Source organism: Thalassophryne amazonica, chromosome 3 (assembly GCF_902500255.1).
Source record: "Thalassophryne amazonica chromosome 3, fThaAma1.1, whole genome shotgun sequence".
Classification (NCBI taxonomy): Eukaryota; Metazoa; Chordata; class Actinopteri; order Batrachoidiformes; family Batrachoididae; genus Thalassophryne; species Thalassophryne amazonica.
This window is the reverse complement of record NC_047105.1, coordinates 106,887,021-106,897,174: the sequence shown is the minus strand read 5'-3', so window position 1 is coordinate 106,897,174 and position 10,154 is coordinate 106,887,021. Positions and strand designations below refer to the sequence as shown.

The following is a 10,154-nucleotide window of genomic DNA, read 5'->3' as shown; positions in this document are numbered from 1 at the left end:
ATAAAATAACTTCTCAAGGCCAGGGCTTCTCAAAGTCTGGGGACTATTTAATCACAGAGCAGCAAACGAGGTCAGCAGGCTGAACGAGTCTGAGTGAGGAGGATTGTAGATATCCCTCCGCTCAGTGTTTTACAGACAGGCTGCTGCGGTCAGTGGAGGAGGAGGGGAAGACCCGCTGCCACTCGGTGAAAACAGAGACTTTCACTTTCAGTCACCAAACATCAGAAAAGTCTCCGGTAACGCCAGGAAAAGTAGCTAGATTTGTCGCTAGTCGCTTTTGAGAAAATAAGTCCTCAAGAGGGTTTGGAAAGTCATCAGATTTAGCGAAAAAGTCACTAAGTTGGCAAAACTGAATGTAAACACATGCAACATGAACTCACCCGTGAACAAGCCCTGTACCGAACCGAATGTCCCGTACCGAAACGGTTCAATACAAATACATGTACCGTTACACCCTTAGTAATCACACATCCGTTATCAGTCCATTTCATGTGTCAGAGGATTCATCTGTATTATTATGTTATCATGGCTGTTAGACCCTGTCCAGATGGCTGCAGTGTGCGTCAAAGCATCATGGAGACATGCTGAAGTAGTGTCTGTGATCGCGGCATAACATCCGGAATGAGCATGGAATCACCCATCCATTGTCAGTCCACCTCATGTGTCAGAGGATTCATCTGTATTATCATGTTATCATAGCTGTTAGACCCAGTCCAGACAGCCGCAGTGACCATCAATGCGTCACGGAGACGTGCTGTCTCACTGTGACATGCGGTGTATTTGGTGTGATTGTGCAATGTTCATGTCTAGTACATATGATAATTGTGTGACACAGACTTTCCACATCACAATATTTATTGTGGGTCCTGCTTATCAGGGGCACAATCAGGACTCGATCAGACTGCTCCGAATGCTGGTGGTTTGCCAATTTGGATGCTAGTTCATATGTCAGTTGGAATACCATTTGAGCTAGCAGTGCGACCACCATATGAATATTTCCCAGTCCAAATGCAGCATGACAGTAGTGTGCCCGTTCTCTACATTTGTGCTGGCCGTGCCAATTTGGCGTATTTTCCTAAGTGTCTCACAAATGCTGTCCGAAGAATTCAAATGCAGCTTGAATGCAGTTCGAGTGCAGGTTGAACTGCACAAATGACGGTCGAATGTCCAGTCCTACGGCAGTATAAATGTGGTGCGACTGACTCCACCGCTGTTTGGATGTTTTCCAGCACGAGTGACACAACGAATGTGCTGATTGCTGTAGGAATGCTGTATGAGGCATATGATTACAGTTCAAATGCAGCACGAATTCCATGAATGTCGTTTTGAATATCAATTTGTGTGGCATTCATGCAATTCTTGGTCTAGTGTGAGAGTTATTTCTGTGTGCAGTAGAGAAAGTTACTCATGTCTGTCGTTGGCAGCACAGTGACTGTGAGTGTATAAATAAAAACAGGACTGTTTCCTTCGTTCCCTCTCTCCCGCTCTCATCTATAGTTGTGTTTAATGTTACATCACCATGCAACCTGGTGATTTATGTTCAAACTGATTTTTTTTTTTTTTTTTTAGTATTTTACATGATTTGGACATTGTTCCATTTCAGCTTTAAGAATACTTTCTAATTGGGCACTTTAGGAGTTACCGCTCCTCTCCACCCACTACAACTCTAAATGTATCAATTTAAAAAAAAAAAAAAAAGAAGCCCCCAAAAGTATTCTTCAGGCTGCTTTGATGCTGAGTCAGAGTGATCTCAAGCAAAAGGCCAGGCTTCCTCTCCCTGAGAGCCAGCTCTCTGCTCTCATCCACATCCGCCAGGAAATCACATCAGTGGTTACAGCCTCTCATTAGAACTTTCTTGCTGTGCAAAAGAGCAAAGGGGGGCGTGGTTGGCAGCATGATAGCACCTTTCTTACAAAGTGTGCTAAGAGCAATAAGCTCACCTTCCAGCTTGCCTTTAAGGAGGTGCACAAGGGTGATACACATTTTTGTCCCCTTCTTCTCTGCATGAATGAAAGCTTTGAATGCCAGTTTGTACTTATCTTATTTGCACGCTTGTCATCTGGAATGGAAACAAACAGAAATGATGAAATGAAAAATCTTACCCTGGGACTCCACGAATAGCAGCTTCAAGTGATAGCCATTCAAACTGCACTGTTTGAAGCCTTTTGAGGGGAAGTAAGTCTTTCTCCTTTAAGTTATTCTGTTTCAGACAATTTGATTTTACCCTCCAGTGGAGTAAAACATGTAAAACCAAAATGTCTTTGTTTACTTAACATGTCATCAGGTTACTTCACGGATATCTGCTTCATTTCCGGTGTTGGTACTGAAATAGACTGATGATCTGACATAAGAAGTGGGTTTAGAATGAGTGAGGGTTGAAGTGATTTTATTTTTAATTTATTTTATATATCCTCCATGTTCTAGCAGCAGTTTAAAAGTGTCATACTGTGCTTGTTTGTCTCCTGTGATAATTAACCCTTATCAGTGTACGTCATGAAACTTACTCATTTGTACACCAGAACTTACTGTTTTTTTTTTTAACACTGTTAACATCTTCTTTTGGAGGTCATTTTTTAAAACAAATGTCTGCAATATAACTCGGTAGGACCACTATGCAACTATTTTTGAGAAAAAAACAAGCACCTGGCTAATTATACTACATTTAATTTTGAAAGAACTTTGAGAATTTTTTACTCTTTTTCTAACATGACTTTTCAATATACACTCAACAAAAATATAAACGCAACACTTTTGGTTTTGGATCGGCACACAGAAATGATCACACAGACTGCATTTTGCTAGAATAAAAAGGCGTATATTTATTCCCCACAAAAGCAGTTACATCAAACACAAGTGGTTGCAGCGCATTTTTTCTCTTACCGTGACGCCTTTAAGGTGGAGAGCCAACACCTTCAGCAGAGTGCGCCTGTCAACCGGCTGGGCGTTCGTACGTTAACCCGCAGCAGACTCTGTTGAAGCATGGTTCTACTCCCTCTTTTCTAGTGTGTCCGCGAAGGGAGGGTGAGTGGCCAACTCAACCTCCCTGGCGCACATAATTTCTTTAATCAACAGGCATCTGAAAGTTATTTCAAAGATATAATAAAAGCAGTTCTTCACTCCCAGTTCAGAATGATCCCAGCATGCTTCACTCCCAGTCGTTAGTGGCTACGAAAACAAAGTCGTGCTATCAGTGTAATAATAACAAGTACATCCAGCTCTTCGCTCCCAGTTCAGACTGACCCCAGAGTGCTAAAACAAAATTAAACAACAAATACATTCTCAGGGTTACGTTAAGACAGGTGCAAAACAGCACAATAACATTTTTATTATACACCATCCCACCTCACAGGTGTGCCATATCAAGATGCTGATTAGACACCATGATTAGTGCACAGGTGTGCCTTAGACTGCCCACAATAAAAGGCCACTCTGAAAGGTGCAGTTTTATCACACAGCACAATGCCACAGATGTTGCAAGATTTGAGGGAGCGTGCAATTGGCATGCTGACAGCAGGAATGTCAACCAGAGCTGTTGCTCATGTATTGAATGTTCATTTCTCTACCATAAGCCATCTCCAAAGGCGTTTCAGAGAATTTGGCAGTACATCCAACCAGCCTCACAACCGCAGACCATGTGTAACCACACCAGCCCAGGACCTCCACATCCAGCATGTTCACCTCCAAGATCGTCTGAGACCAGCCACTTGGACAGCTGCTGAAACAATCGGTTTGCATAACCAAAGAATTTCTGGACAAACTGTCAGAAACCGTCTCAGGGAAGCTCATCTACATGCTCGTCGTCCTCATCGGGGTCTCGACCTGACTCCAGTTTGTCGTCGTAACCGACTTGAGTGGGCAAATGCTCACATTCGCTGGCGTTTGGCACGTTGGAGAGGTGTTCTCTTCACGGATGAATCCCGGTTCACACTGTCCAGGGCAGATGGCAGACAGCGTGTGTGGCGTCGTGTGGGTGAGCGGTTTTCTGATGTCAATGTTGTGGATCGAGTGGCCCATGGTGGCGGTGGGGTTATGTTATGGGCAGGCGTCTGTTATGGATGAAGAACACAGGTGCATTTTATTGATGGCATTTTGAATGCACAGAGATACCGTGACGAGATCCTGAGGCCCATTGTTGTGCCATACATCCAAGAACATCACCTCATGTTGCAGCAGGATAATGCACGGCCCCATGTTGCAAGGATCTGTACACAATTCTTGGAAGCTGAAAATGTCCCAGTTCTTGCATGGCCGGCATACTCACCGGACATGTCACCCATTGAGCATGTTTGGGATGCTCTGGACCGGCGTATACGACAGCGTGTACCAGTTCCTGCCAATATCCAGCAACTTCGCACAGCCATTGAAGAGGAGTGGACCAACATTCCACAGGCCACAATTGACAACCTGATCAACTCTATGCGAAGGAGATGTGTTGCACTGCATGAGGCAAATGGTGGTCACACCAGATACTGACTGGTACTCACAATGTGATATGATGCGATTTGGTGCAATAAGATGAATGATGGGTATTGATAAGATTTTATCGATATCAGTGCCATTATCGATTCTGCGTATCGATCCGATTCTTTATCGATTCCCTTATCAATCCTAAAAGTAGGCTTTACAGGTTTTCTGTGTCAGCAACATTTTATTGAGTCTTAAAGTAAAGTAATACGAAATTGGTCACTGGATCTTTGATTTCTGGGCATTAATAAAAATCAATAAAATCTGTACATGGTCACTGGATCCTTGATGTACATGATGGATCCTTGATCTCCAGACAGAAATAGAAATAAACAAAATCTGTCATTTTTGTCAAAAGCATTTCCTTTCAGATATTAATGACACAACAATGACACAACCCCATAGAATCTGAGCTGAGCTCTTCAGCTGGCTACACGTCAAGATCAATGTTTCATAAAGAACGGAGGATGTCTCATTTTTTGGGGGGTGGGGGGGGGGTGGGTGGGTGTAAAGCTGTACTTCCAGGTTTTGCTACCAGGTGGACTTTCGTTTATTTTCCCCCAAATTTGTGAAGTTTTATTCAATTATCAATGGTAAATATCATTGGAACCACTGGAACAAAAACATAGGCTTATAGGCAATACCACTGTGTACGCTTTCACCAAACTTCAAGTCAATCAGATGAAAAATACATCAAATTTAAGATCAACAAACAAATAAACAAACAGACAGACAGACAGACATATAAATGAAAAGTAAGTGGTACATTGACAAGTCTTGTCAAACAAAGTAAGGTCTTTTTGCTCTTTTACTTTCAGTTTTTACGACTGATTGATTTGCACTTCCCAGCCACCATTCCACAGCACAGACACTTCAACTTCAGTGGCTACCACAAAATGAAGGATGGAGAATTATTATACTAGACAAATGCAGTTTTTTATGCACATTGTGATGTGCACAGACGTGTGTATTTTACAAGTGTTTTGTGCATCTAATTGCTGTTTTTTGCGCTGCTTTTTAAGGGCTCCATTGTGGTATGACAAACGTGTATTTTGACACATGCGCTGTCTTTAATTATGGCAAAAAGCGCCACAATTCAGTGTTAAATAAATAAAACATAATGGAGTGGGAGAGTGCAAAAACAGGTGTTGGGAGGTACAAGTGCAGCTAAGAAGAGCACCCACAGTGTCATTGGCTGAGTCTGTTTTCTGTTAAAATCTTGCAAACCATGGAGAAAATTGTTTCGCTTGAAGCATTTGAATGAGGGAAGCACAGAAGCCTCTACCTGCTGCTGTCCTCCGGAGCACGCACACACATTCTTAGCTGTTCACTCAGTCTGCGTCAGATCAGCGAAGGACCGAATGGAGATAACAGTGATGTTCGCCCGCCTGCAGCTGCTGCTTTTTACCGCACAATATGCAATTTATTTATTCATTTTATTGAAATCATTGTCATCACAATTAAACAGCTCGATGAATATCTCAGTTTTACAGACTCAGCGGCCTTGCAGAGGGTCTTGACGCTTTCCGCTATTCGTCTGTCAGTGGTGCAAAAAAAGCGCACCAATAACTAATAAAACTATGGATATTTGGTGATACATGACTGAATGTGGTGTATTTATGGAACATGGCTGCTATACACAAAGGCTGTGATTTGTCACTTTTCCAATTTCACTGTCCCCTCATATTTTAAAGGTTTTTGCAGTCCGCACGCTGATTACATTTCGATCATGGATCAAATCCGTTTGGCAGAAAAGTCTGTAAATCATCACAACACGGAGTGATGCACCAAAGACAACTGCTTTAAATCAGAGCCCCTCTGCATGGCTGCGAACCTTCCATGAATCCTGACATGCACCTGCTGCACGACTCACACCGCAGCTGTACTTCCAGTGTTTGCCACCAGGTGGCCTTTTGTTTATTTTCCCAAAATTTGTGAAATGTGACCCAATTATCAATAGTAAATATCATTGGAACCACTCAGCAAACACGGATTGACTTTGAGTGTCTGTAATAGAGCCAAACACTTGAAAAAACCCTGCAGATTACAACTCGAGACAACAGGTATCAACCACTCTGCCAGCAAGGAAAACACTCTACGGCAGTTATAAAGTCAAGTTAACAACGTGATGTAGAATATATATGAAAGTAAAATGTAAGAACGTTGAAGAGGGAGAATACATTATTTTCTAGAGACTGTAAACTGTATCTATCTACCCATTACAGATCTCATCTTCTGTGAATATGCATCCTGATGGCCAACATAAACTTCAGTACACAAGTGCATGCACATGTGAATTGTGGTAACTTCATCATAAATGGTTTTCTCTATCTGTCTCATTTAGATGTGCAGATGTCTGAAAACATAATTTCACAGCTCATGGGGTTTTATTTGCATGCTGCATTTGTGTTACCTCGTATTCCTGGTTCACACTGGTGTCATTTTTCAAAATGACACCAGAACACTGTTTTGTGCTCTGTAATAATCTGATGTGTAATTGCTTTTACTGTTCTATATCCAGTTGAAATGTGCATGGTTGCACATGATGTGCGTGTGAGCAGTCCTTTATGCATTTGAGATCTCCACTTATTGCTCCCTACAGAGTCACAGATATTCAGTCTTATGTGTTCTTTATTTTAAAAATGCAATGATATGAAGGGAACAGGAGGGTGCAGGATAGAATGAGAGAAGAAAGGGAGTGGCTGTGTTGTAGTCCTCATCATATTGGTGGGGAAGTTCAGCATTTTGAACAGAAAGTGATGAGGCGGGGCAGAAACCTCTACGATGGATCTCAGAGATTAAAGTGCCCCGGTTGCTGCTCTCACATCACATCCCTTACCATCAGGGGGGAATTCATTTACTCACAGAAAGACGGGGCAACAGAGAGCGGAGGGTAGAACTGACAGAAAATGAAAAGCAAAAGTAAGTCTGGAGGCTTTGTAGGAACTGAGAGCAGCTGAACTCTCTAAGGACCTGGGGTTTGGTGTAGAAAAGACATACCAAAGGGAGAACTGCAGCAGCAAATATGCGTAATGACTTGTATAAATTAGTTTTCTTAGGATAAATTGACTTAGCAAGAACCCAAATACAACTGTGGAGAGAGAGAAATCGATAGACCTTGAGTCTGCTTCGCTTCCCAGCAAGGAAAGAAGTTGGAAAATCAGGTGCTGACTACACAGTTAGAAGTCAGAAATCAGGCGTGTATGCCCTTTCCGTCAAGCCTGGCATAGTCACAGTGCCCACGTGTGTTCTTTAAGACATCTTTTTTAGGCTACGCAGCATGAAGTGAGTCTTTGATTAGTGGTGCACCACACTGCAAACAACACATGTTTGAGACTCAACACAAACTCAAAGTATCCCAAACCCAAACTGTCTCCAAAATGCTGCTTGTTGTCTGCACTGTAATATGGTGTTGTTTCACACATTTCCCTGGATGTGGCAAGCCAAAGATCAGAGCCCTCTGTGTGGCTGCGAACTCTCTCTGGAGCCTGACATGCACCTGCTTTAATGACAGAGATCACAAGGGCTGTGATTAGTTAGTTTTACATTTTCACTCCTTCTTCTCCCATCATATTTTAATATTTTTTGCAGTGTGCCCGCCAATTACATTTTGATTATGGATCAAGTATGTCTGTCAGAAAAGACCACAAATATGACTAACTACACAGAGTCAGAAAAAGATGCGCCAATGACCTTCAACTCATGCAGGGAAACCCCACCATTGGTTTGGAGGTTGATGATTGCATAAAGAACTGGAGCTCATTGAGGGATAAATTGATCCAGAAAAAGCCACTGTTCCTGTGGTAAATTGCATTAATACACTCACCAACACGATGGAGAACTTTAAAAGGATCACGCGCATGTCAAAATCATTGCATGGTCATGGAGTTATGGAGTTGTAGAAGAATAAATCAGGCTTTAGGATTTTAAGCAGTGGTGGGCACAGTTCCGATAATCCGTTAACAGATAATTTTCGAAGATAATGTTTTCATTATCGGATTATCTTTTAAGATAACTTTAAAAACCATTATCGGACCAATTATCTTCCGATTAACTTTTGTCCGATAAGTTTTAGACCGATAAACAAAGCTTAACAACGAGAAGCATTTCTAAAATTTGAAATCAGTTTAGTATCTACCTGTTAAAAGTTTCATAACATATGTACAGTTATAACCTCTGCAAACAGGAGAGAGCTGCTTCTATGAAAGGCATCTCTATGCTCTGCAAAAAAAGGAGAAGTGGTAAAAAAAAACAAAAAAAAACATTTCCTTTAACACCATATTGATATGCTGGCAATATCACCTAAGTCATCCAGAGGCATACATTTTTAACTTATGGTTCAAATTTTACCAAACTAATTTTGGACAAGTTATTTAAAATTACTGTCATGTCTGTCATGTTAGAGCGCTTCGCTCTCAGACTGTAGGCTTAATTGTAGTTCCTAGGGTTTGTAAGAGTAGAATGGGAGGCAGAGCCTTCAGCTTTCAGGCTCCTCTCCTGTGGAACCAGCTCCCAATTCGGATCAGGGAGACAGACACCCTCTCTACTTTTAAGATTAGGCTTAAAGCTTTCCTTTTGCTAAAGCTTATAGTTAGGGCTGGATCAGGTGACCCTGAACCATCCCTTAGTTATGCTGCTATAGACTTAGACTGCTGGGGGGTTTCCATGATGCACTGAGTGTTTCTTTCTCTTTTTGCTCTGTATGCGCCACTCTGCATTTAATCATTAGTGATTGATCTCTGCTCCCCTCCACAGCATGTCTTTTTCCTGGTTCTCTCCCTCAGCCCCAACCAGTCCCAGCAGAAGACTGCCCCTCCCTGAGCCTGGTTCTGCTGGAGGTTTCTTCCTGTTAAAAGGGAGTTTTTCCTTCCCACTGTCGCCAAGTGCTTGCTCACAGGGGGTCGTTTTGACCCTTGGGGTTTTTCCGTAATTATTGTATGGCCTTGCCTTACTATATAAAGCGCCTTGGGGCAACTGTTTGTTGTGATTTGGTTCTATATAAATAAAATTGATTTGATTTGATTTGATGTCTGAAGTTTTATAAAGTGAAAATATCAGATATATGTTTTAGTTTTAAAGTAATGTGCTAATTTTTAAGGTTTTGTGAGCACATGCTGAGCCCAGCAGTGCATTATGGGTAGGATGATGTCATCTCACATTCACGACAGGACAAATGCATTTCAGACACTCTGTTCAGGCTCCACGGACAACAGCATTAAACTCTAGTGCCTAAAACTCTCTTGAATATATTCTCTGGGTTTATAGACATTGTTATTGTATTTGCGTTTGTTAAATTCCACGCATTTTAAATGTAGCAGATAATGCTACATTTGCTACAATGCTAATGCTACAATGCTCTCTAATTGATAGAGAGCTGGCTTTAGGGCTGCTCTCAGGGTGCCTCTGTGTTGGGAGCTCTGTAGTAAACAAGAGCTTCCAGCAGAGGCAGAATGTTCAAAGACAAAAGTGTGGTCTCAGTGTGTGGGTCTGTGGTTACTTTTAATATTAGTAGAAGTTATTGTGGCATTAAAACTTAAATTTGTTTTACTAATAGTTGCAAATGTACCAGAGACAATATTGGAATTTATTGGTTATCTGTAACTTCCGATACATTTTTGGGTGGTTTATTGTTTTATCTTTATCGAAGCTAACATTTCAGTTATCTGATTATCTGTTATCGAAGTTAATTT

The 10,154-nt window shown here is 41.7% G+C and overlaps 1 long non-coding RNA gene across 1 annotated transcript; it reads left to right on the top strand.

The window, feature by feature from the left end:
* The first annotated feature begins 211 nt into the window (after positions 1 to 211).
* Positions 212 to 9,935, top strand: LOC117507990. Its single transcript, XR_004559928.1, has 3 exons — positions 212 to 459; positions 5,221 to 5,226; positions 9,925 to 9,935. It is a non-coding gene; the product is annotated as an uncharacterized LOC117507990 (long non-coding RNA).
* Positions 9,936 to 10,154: the final 219 nt, after the last annotated feature.